The sequence below is a fragment of the Puntigrus tetrazona genome, chromosome 17, assembly GCF_018831695.1.
Source record: "Puntigrus tetrazona isolate hp1 chromosome 17, ASM1883169v1, whole genome shotgun sequence".
Classification (NCBI taxonomy): Eukaryota; Metazoa; Chordata; class Actinopteri; order Cypriniformes; family Cyprinidae; genus Puntigrus; species Puntigrus tetrazona.
Genome location: NC_056715.1, coordinates 12,816,418 through 12,825,937, shown reverse-complemented (window position 1 = coordinate 12,825,937; position 9,520 = coordinate 12,816,418). Strand labels below are relative to the sequence as shown.

General features: G+C 40.3%; 1 pseudogene; it reads left to right on the top strand.

Moving 5' to 3' along the window:
* Positions 1-5,194: 5,194 nt before the first annotated feature.
* Positions 5,195-9,368, top strand: LOC122361665 (annotated as a pseudogene).
* The last annotated feature ends 152 nt before the right edge of the window (positions 9,369-9,520 follow it).

Sequence of the window (9,520 nt, the reverse complement as noted above, 5' to 3'; positions counted from 1 at the left end):
ATAGACAATGTTTCTTGCAAATCAGTATAAATCGGAAAAGATTTATGAGACAGTGAAGACAGGAGTAACGGTGCCGAAAACCCAGCTTAGCCATTATAGCGTCACGTTATATATTATATTTTAAGGGAAAACTTTTATTTTAAATTGCTACGTTATTAGAGTTTTTGCTGTATTTCTAATCAAATAAACGCTGCCTTGTTGAGCAAGTGATATCTTTCAAAAGATATATTTAAAAACATACTGTTTCCAAGCTTTTTGGACGATAGTTAATACATTTGCATCAATGCAATCAGTCACATCTTCTATGCTTTATTTACCGTAAATGCAGTAAATTAAGCTAAAAAAAAATGCTACTTGGTGTGCAATGACTGATGGGTAAAGAGACTGTATATGTATACGTCCACTTGTTCCCTATGCCCTAAACATATGCTCCCTGTGATTTGAAATCTCACTAAAGCAGACGATACAGAGGACATTATATTCATGTCAATTCAAAGAAAGTTTTTATTATCACTACTATTTTTTTTTATAGTTTGACGTGTAGTTCTTTTCTGGTTTGTTTGCTTTTTAGGACACCAGGGGCCTCAAATCCTGCGACCGGACACTGAAGCAAGCTTGTCTGCAGTCTGTTTGCGACATTGACAGAGTAACTCTTTCCCATTTAATTTCCCCTCAAATCTAAAACAACACAGACCGTTACAGTGATGAATCAATGTGGCCAAAACAAAACCTTTTCCTGTAGGTGTCATTCCTTTCCACCTGTTGTTTATGGTTTTGTGGAGTTTTTTTTTTTTTAACACTGGAGGTGGAGCTTGCTTTGTTTTTTAAACACACATAAATCGGTCTTGACCGAACTCATTTGAAACAATCTTGAAGAACCATGATATTTTTTTGTATACCCTGTACACCTTTTCATTCATATGAATACAGATTCAAATCCTGAATCAAACCCTAAAATGTTTCATATTCTTAGCTTTATTTGTTTTGTGTGTTTGCAATCACGTTTCTGAAAAGTATATTTTATAACATTTTATACGAAGGTATAAAGAACACCACTTTATCCTCAATAACATATTGTTTGTGAGATAAGTTTGTGGGACATCTGTGACTAACTGTGTTACTATGAATGTGATTAAAAGTACACTTGAAGATGCGTCTTACAAGCTATTTCGTTTTTGTTTTACTGATCTAGGCAAACTTTGCCCATCTTGGTTGCATTTGTCTTACATTGTCTTTAGTTTATATCGAATTTTCAGGACAGCTTAAAGCGTCAGTTGTATAACTTCTGCACACAATGACAATGCACATCTTTATGACTTAGAGCTCGCATAAACAAATCATAAACACGTAATGATGCATTTAAGACAATGGTGTTCCTAAACACCTCCATCTACAGGAAATCTACTGAGAGCACAGAAAATACCAAATATTGAGGCTTTCTGAAGATTAAAATCATAAAAAAAACACCTTATTCATAACTCCCATATCCAGCACGGGAAAATACTGGAAAGCACAGTGACGAAGCATGCATCAGATGATCAGTATAGCCTGGAAGGCTGTGAATGAGGCTTAATTTGGCCACTGACAGGTTTGTCTGGTTCATCAGGACTCAGGGAATTACGCTCATGAGCTTTAATCACATGCCCCCCGACAAGAGAAAATATTAAAATAAGTAAATAAAAACTTTTTCCTTCTGAACAAAAAGGCTACCATTACTCTCACAACTTCAATTTGTACCATTATGTGTGTGTGTGTATATACATTATATATATATATATATATATATATATATATATATATATATATATATATATATATATATATATATATATATATATATATATATATATATGTATATATATATATATATATATATATATATATATATATATATATATATATATATATATATAATCTTTATAATCACATGGCAGAGCAGATGACTTTGTCAAACGTGCCACTCAGCACCTCACCACAGAACGATCTGTTTTAAAACAAAAATTACATTCTGTTCCAAACATTGCCCTTTCACCCAGATACACACCCACTGTGAAGTGAGGAGTTTCTGTTGATCAGCCTGTTGTTGAGATCTACGTGCATTTGAATTGCCCGTAGTAAGTACTGCCAAAACACACACACACACACACACACACACAACACACAACACACAACACAAACAGACACTCATGCAGCCAATACTGCTTAATGACAGCTGATACGTTCTGAGAAGCTCAGCTTTTTGGAGATTTAAATAAGAGAAAAAGGGAAGCGGTGAATGTTCTATAGAAAACTACACTTAAAGCATCGTGCCATGTTGCATATACGGAAATATTCACAAATATGAGAGCAAATTGTGTGCATGACACAACAACAGCAGAAGCACAGTAGTATTTTCAACACCTCTTAAAATAACTGAGCCACGCTCTTCTCTGGACCGAAGCCGTTATGTGAGAACTGGTGTCGGGTGCTGGGAGGTTTGGGATGGGGTGGGAAAGGGGTGATGCGAATAGCATAACCTTTCCTCTAGTTTCCTTCCTTTCGCTCTCAGTCTGGCCCACTTATATCACAAACATGCCTGCCGCTCCTAACATAACTCCTACACTTCCCACACGCCGCTCGCCGTTGGCAGAACACGATCCTCGCCTGAGCTTACGTGATGCACTGCCGCTGAACAAGCACACCAAGGCCAGCTGAGGAGGGATTTTTACCTTTATACGCTAGAGAAGCAGCTTTGCAGTATTCAAGTTTTTTATCTAATTTTGCAGGCATAACACGCATTACCTCCATTGCAAATTAAAACCAAATGTCGAGCAAAGACAGCTACCAAATTATACTGTATTTCATGTATTCATATCGCATTTGTAGTGATTTGACCTATTTGACCGATTTTATTGATTAAAGCTGTTATTCCCAACATGAATGACACAAAAAAACAGAACAAACTAAATCCAGAACAAGATGCTTCAAGAAACCGATACCTGCAAAGCTGCCTGAAAAACTACGAGGACAAAAGCTGAGGATGCTCAAACCAAATATCGATTTGATTTAGTTAAGAGAAGTTCATTTATAAAGAAAATCTGTTTATGACATTATTTTTGACAGCAAAAAAACTTCCAGCGGTGCCTAAAACTTTGAACAGTACTGTAGCTTTGCTGGTAGGTTTCATGAAGCGTCTTGTTGTGTGTTTAGTCTGTCTCCGTTTATTTCTTCACGCCGTTCCAGACAGACTGGATGATGATGAGTTCAGATCTCTGGCTGCTGTCAGATTCCTCGCGCAAACAAAAATATCCCTAGATTATTGCAATTAATGCCAAAATAATTGTTTGGAAATGGAAACTGTTACTTCCTTTTGACACGCTATGGATAGAAATAACTGACCCTTTTTTAGCTGGTGAAAATACTTGGAGTTATCGCTGTATTTCAGGAATGAAAATTAAATTTAAATATTACTGTTAATAAATAATTTCAATGAAAATTCGATAAATTAATTAAATGCTACATTTTATTAAGCATAAAGGTATTATATTAGAAAGTTAAACATCGCACATTTGGGTTTTCGACTACCCGTTTAACACATTTTCCCATTCGCATCTCCCGTTTTAGGGAAATTCACTTCAAAGACTTCAAATTATTGCCTGGCAACTAAAATGACTGAGATAAAGTACTTGGAAGCCTGACGGTGTTCATGCTCAACCTGTCAGTATCGGTGTGTATTTGCAGCAGGGACTGAAAAAGACATTCCCTGAACAGATTTTCCTTTCAAAGAACAGCCTCATCTACAGCACTTTTACAGCAGCGTCTGTCACCTGCAGGCACCGTGATCAGAAGAACATCCTGACATTTTCCAGGATAACTTCGTTTAACATCGACTCACTTAAATGTCACTGCTTCTGAAGGCAGACGAACGAGTAACTGTCACCCCATCCTCACAGAGAGGGTGTGACTTAAATACTACTCAATCCAGGCAAGACAGAAGGATTTTCGAGACATTATCATACACAGAGATGGTTGTATCCACCTAAAGGCCCTTAACAGGGTTCAAATCAGACCACAGATTGAGGTAAGACGGTTTATATTGTACTAGCACAGTATCATAAGAGTTGCTGCTCTTTTTTTATGTTTAAGTGGCATTGTATAATAACTATATAGAGGGTAAACATTCAAAGTATTCTGGGCCTTAAAGTGTTGTGATTTGAACACAGTCTATTACATTGCAACAGAAAAAGTGAATCTCGAAAACCTGGAAATGAATAAAATCGCTTTATTATATTACACTGAAATACTTGAAGTTAATACATTTGAAATATTAACCTTTTTTTTTGCAAAAATACAACCTCTACAAAAATTACACAAATGCACGTTTGCATTTACTTATGTGCAGTTTCGCCTCTGGAAGGTCTTATTTATTTGCACTTTCACATCTGCGTGAATAAATGATTAGAGTAAACGATGCGTTCGGAAAATATATATTTAATTGTTCTAAAATACATTCAAAAGGCAAACGATTGTACAAAGATGTACAAAGAAAGAGAAGGCAATGTTTTGCTGTCGTGTACCAGAAAAGTGAAAAATAAAACCCCCCAAAAAACCCAAAATCAAAACAAAGACGAGCCTCTTTATAGCCTTTAATTATGTGTCAAAAGTAAATGAGTTAAAAATAGTGCATAATTTGCTTTTTGGAGTAACCATAAAAACACACTGGAAATTATTACAATGATTTAATCATACATATGAGGCATTTTATCATTACAACTGTATGTATGCAAGTGCAAAGAAAAGTATTTTAATTCTCCTTCCTCGATGGTTAAACGACTAATATACTCGTCCTAGTTCGTCATGGAAGGTAATCGTTAATGCTATTAAATTAATGTCATTAATCGGTCGTAAGCGAAGCACGTTGCCGCTCCTCCGCGTCCGCGGTGCTGTGCGTCTCGCCCTTACATGTTTAAGCTGAGCAGACACGCAAACGCGTTTCACTATTACGCGGCTCCTAAAGGCTGCGACCTTTCGCCCAGATCCGGCCCCTCAGTTCAGCGAGTTTACGGTGACACTGCTGACTCCCTCCACACGCCCACCGGAGCCACGCACCCCCGCTCCGCCAATCGCGCGCCTATCACGCACTGATCACGCGTCGGCCTTCACACCATTGGTCAAGGTCTCACACACATTTGTTTTTCATTGGTGGCGTGCTGCCACCCGCCAGACTGTTGTGAATTTTATTTTCTCTTTTTTTCTGGGGCTTGTTTTACTCAGCTGCTGGTAAAGGCGAACCGAATTCCGGTGCGAGTCGCGTCACTGAGCGGGCGGAGCAGCTCCGTGTCTTTGTTCTGCTCTACTTTTCATTTAGTTATTTTTCATACGTTTTGAGCAGATGTCAACACGTCAGTTTTCTAACATGGAGGAATTATGCGGGGTAAGAGCGGAACATCTAATTGTATTTGTGTTTAATTTATGTCATGCGTTGTTTTACGATTCACTGACACTGGCGGGTTATTTTAACCGGCAATAGAACGGGGGTATGCTACTTAGAACGTTTCTTAATGTTACATAGTAACTATTTATCTCAGCGTCACGAATTGTTACGAAATACCTAAAAAATTGTACATTTCTGAAGCCGTGCATCTATTACCACCCACGTCTTGTGTTGACTTGCCCTGTGACAATAAACAAGGCTCTTTTGTAACATACAAACATTCATTTTCAGTGGGCACCGTTATTCCCGTTAGCCTCATTTAACCCTCACTTAGTCGTCTGCAAGAAAGTGAAGATTGTTTAACCTTTTAATTGTTTTTTTTAATATATTTTTATGGGTGAACCTGTCTGTGTAAATGTACATTTTACTTTTATTGCGTTTTTTCTTAGCCAACCCTCCGTGTTGTTAATTTACGTTCAGAACAGTGTAATACAGTATTTGTTATTCAGTGCTGTCCAAACCATACTGATCTGGAATTCTTATTTAAAATGATAAAAAAAGCAGTGTTATGGATGCCACTGAATATCCCACCAGTGCACTGTATTTCATAAAGTATTGAGGCTGGTTGAGATGACCACACTGCTCATTACTTCTGCAGATTTTGTTAAAACCAACAAACAAACACATGGATGCTAACGTTGTTATTTTTCTGAAGAGCAGCGGATGGGAGGGGTTTGCCATCAGTCAAAGTTTTCTGGCCTTTGGCTGTTCCCGTGCGTGTCAGGGGGTTTCGAGTTTTGCTCACAGCCGTTTCACATGGGCAGCTTGTGAGCACGTCATTGTTTTGGCTTTATTTGGCAGTGGGAGGTGACTCCGGTCTAGCGATAGAGGGTCCCTCCGGACGGGCTGTGTTAAAAAGGGCTCCTCTGTTAAACTGTCATACTGCTTCTGGATCCATGAATAGATAAAGCCAGAGAAAGACTCATTCACATCCTCACAGCAGCTGAGCTGTATGTGCGTCAAAACCACCAGAGGGCTTACTTTCGCCCCGCAACGCAATACGTTACATTCGTTTTGTTGTCTTCTTCTCAGGGAGCTCGGATGGAGGTCTGTGAGGATTTTCTGGAGGGGAAGAAGCACAGTGAGCACTCTCCGTGCAGTGGTCTGGAATACAATGATCTGGAGGCTGCTGAAGCTCTGGTCTATATGAGCTTCTGGAGTCAGATGTCTCCAAAACCCAATGCCTTCAAACCTCGCCCTCTCACTCCAGCGTCAGACTCCTGCGATTCCCTCCTGCACCCCGAACCGCCGGAGACCCGAAGGACTTTGTCTCGCTCTCTTCACTGGTAAGTCGTCTCTGCTTGGAATTATCTCTTAGAAGGTAAAATATGTACACTTCAGGCTCTGTTTAATTTGTCAACATTCGCTCCGGGGAACCTCGCGGCCCTCTGGCGCCACATGGTGTAGCACAAAGCTCTTATCGGGACCTGATTTGTTTGCTGAAAACTTTGGGAGGGTTTTATGACACCCTAGGCAGGTGGCGGTCTTGAGATAAGCTACATCTGCAGCTGAACTTCAGCACAGACTCCTTCACTGTGATTGCGCGAATCACCTGGGCCATAATGATGCTGAGAGATGAACGGACAAAATAGCACAGCTATGATATTACTGAAAAGAGTAGCCAGTCATCCATAAAAGAAATTCCACAAGGATATTTAGTTGTTTGGCAAAGATTTTTAGGGATTAAAATGTCTGATAATTCTGATGCATAGCTGATGTGTCTATACTTAACAAATAAAAAAGTAAATTAAATTTAAAAATAAAATACAAATTTTGACATCACAACATTAGAATGTTACAATTGAATATATAAATATCTAGAGTTTTTTTTTCATGCTGCACATTTTAGAATGTTTATAAGTTGTAACAATATATGTTTCATTTTATTTTTTTTGTATTTTTTTTTTATTACTTTAATTCTTTAATCGGTTATCGGCCATAACATAAAGATAAAAATCAGCTTACTATTATTGGCCTTTTTATTGGTGGATCTCTAAAAATCAAGATTATATTTAACTGTATTATTAAATTATTAGTGCTTTTAAATATTAACTTCATGCGAGTGTTAGATGACAACAAAATATTTATAAATATGTGAAAAAAAAGTTATTAATTGCATACACATTTAAATAAATGTAAAAGCATGCACATTTGAATAAAGTAAAATACAACACTGGTCAATATATAATTCCAATATTGATAGACGTAGATAAAAAAACTGTAATATCGGCAGTTACCGATATAGCAGCAAAATATTGTTCACCGATTAACTCAGATGGCCTTCTCTCTTTGCAGTGCATGACCCCACCACACAGCCCCAGCTTTACTGACACCTCCAGCACCACATCAGTGCCAGCCCCCCCCTCCCCGCTGGCCCGGCCCTGTCCCAGCCTCCCCAGTCCGAGATCTTCATGCCCTACCATGGCCTCCATCGCACAGATGCCCTCTTCTGGGCACCCCACAGACAAGACCGCACCCCCGCCTTGCAGAGCAATGGCAACCAGTGTAATACGCCACACAGCCGACAGCTCTTTATACCAGAACATTCCACAAGCTGTTCACCCACAAAAGACTGAGAAAGCTCCTTCTTCCCACCAACCCGAGACCGAAACCCCTACAGGAGGCACGTGCCAAAACAGCAGCAGACTGCTTTTTAAGGCGGACAAGCCCTCCATTACATCATCTCCTCAGTCGCCGCCCCCAACCTCCAGTCCGCCAATCATTTGCCAGATGTTCCCAGTGGCCCAACCCGGAGTCATCTCAGCCACGTTTATTCAGAAGCCCAGCCCTGGGGTAAAATCTATCTTACCGCAGCCTCTCCTGATGGGTTCGCCAGTGCCTCAGGGGACGGTGATGTTCGTGATGCCCCAGTCCCCGGTGTCTTCGGCTCCACAGTGCCAACAGACTGTTATGACCCTAGGCAACACCAAGCTCCTCCCTCTGGCTCCCGCACCTGTATTCGTGCCTTCGGGACAGAGCAGCGCCACGCAGGTCGACTTTTCACGCAGGCGCAACTACGTCTGCAATTTCCCAGGCTGTCGGAAGACCTATTTCAAAAGCTCTCACCTAAAGGCGCATCTCAGAACCCACACAGGTAAATATCGTTAACGGGTTCAGCACATATATAAAGTAACGTTTAATGTCTAAGTTAAGCGGGTCGTCTAACAAGCCTTCTGTCTTCCAGGGGAAAAACCTTTTAGTTGCAACTGGGAAGGATGCGATAAGAAATTCGCTCGATCTGACGAGCTCTCCCGGCATCGGCGAACGCACACGCGAGAAGAAGTTTGTCTGTCGGTGTGCGACCGGCGGTTCATGCGCAGCGATCATCTCACCAAGCACGCCGCGGCGACACGCGACCACCAAGAAGATCCGTCTTGGCAAACAGAGGTGCGGAACCTCAACAAGATCTCCGCAGCCAAGGCCTTGCCCGCTGGCACAGCGCGCTGCGGTCAGCATGCTGCTGCCGGCCTCGAACTAACCTCCTCCGAGACCGAACTCTGGACTCTCACCGATGTTATGCAGGGACTCACTTTTATGAGGGCAAGGCTGCTGATTCCCTCATGGGCAAAACGTGATTATGCACTGGACTCCTGTCTTCTTTTGCTGCACATATTTCGCACTCTGCAATGGAACATTTTGTTTACTCTCGTGTAAAAAAGATTGATGCACTCTTTTGCCAAAGTCTTTGTACTATGTTTGCCTTAAAATCTCTTCCTTTTTTTCTTTGTTTTTGTATACATTTATATGTACATGTCTAGTGGAAATGTATGCTAAACTACACAAAATTAGAAAGAGGACAATGTGTAAAAATGTATATGTGGATAATTATCTGCACTGTGATTATCATATAATACTTTTATTTAATACCCTTTTTTATTAAACTCTTGACGATTAAGTGTGTTTTGTCGTCATTTTCTTCCACTCCAAGGAGCTGAAATCTGTGGCAGCAGAAAACGACTGTGGTTTTGGGATGGCGTGTTCTGGCTGTAGTTCAGTTCTGCTTCTCGCTGCTCTTGGCAGTAACTGAACTTCCACTCACACATTGCT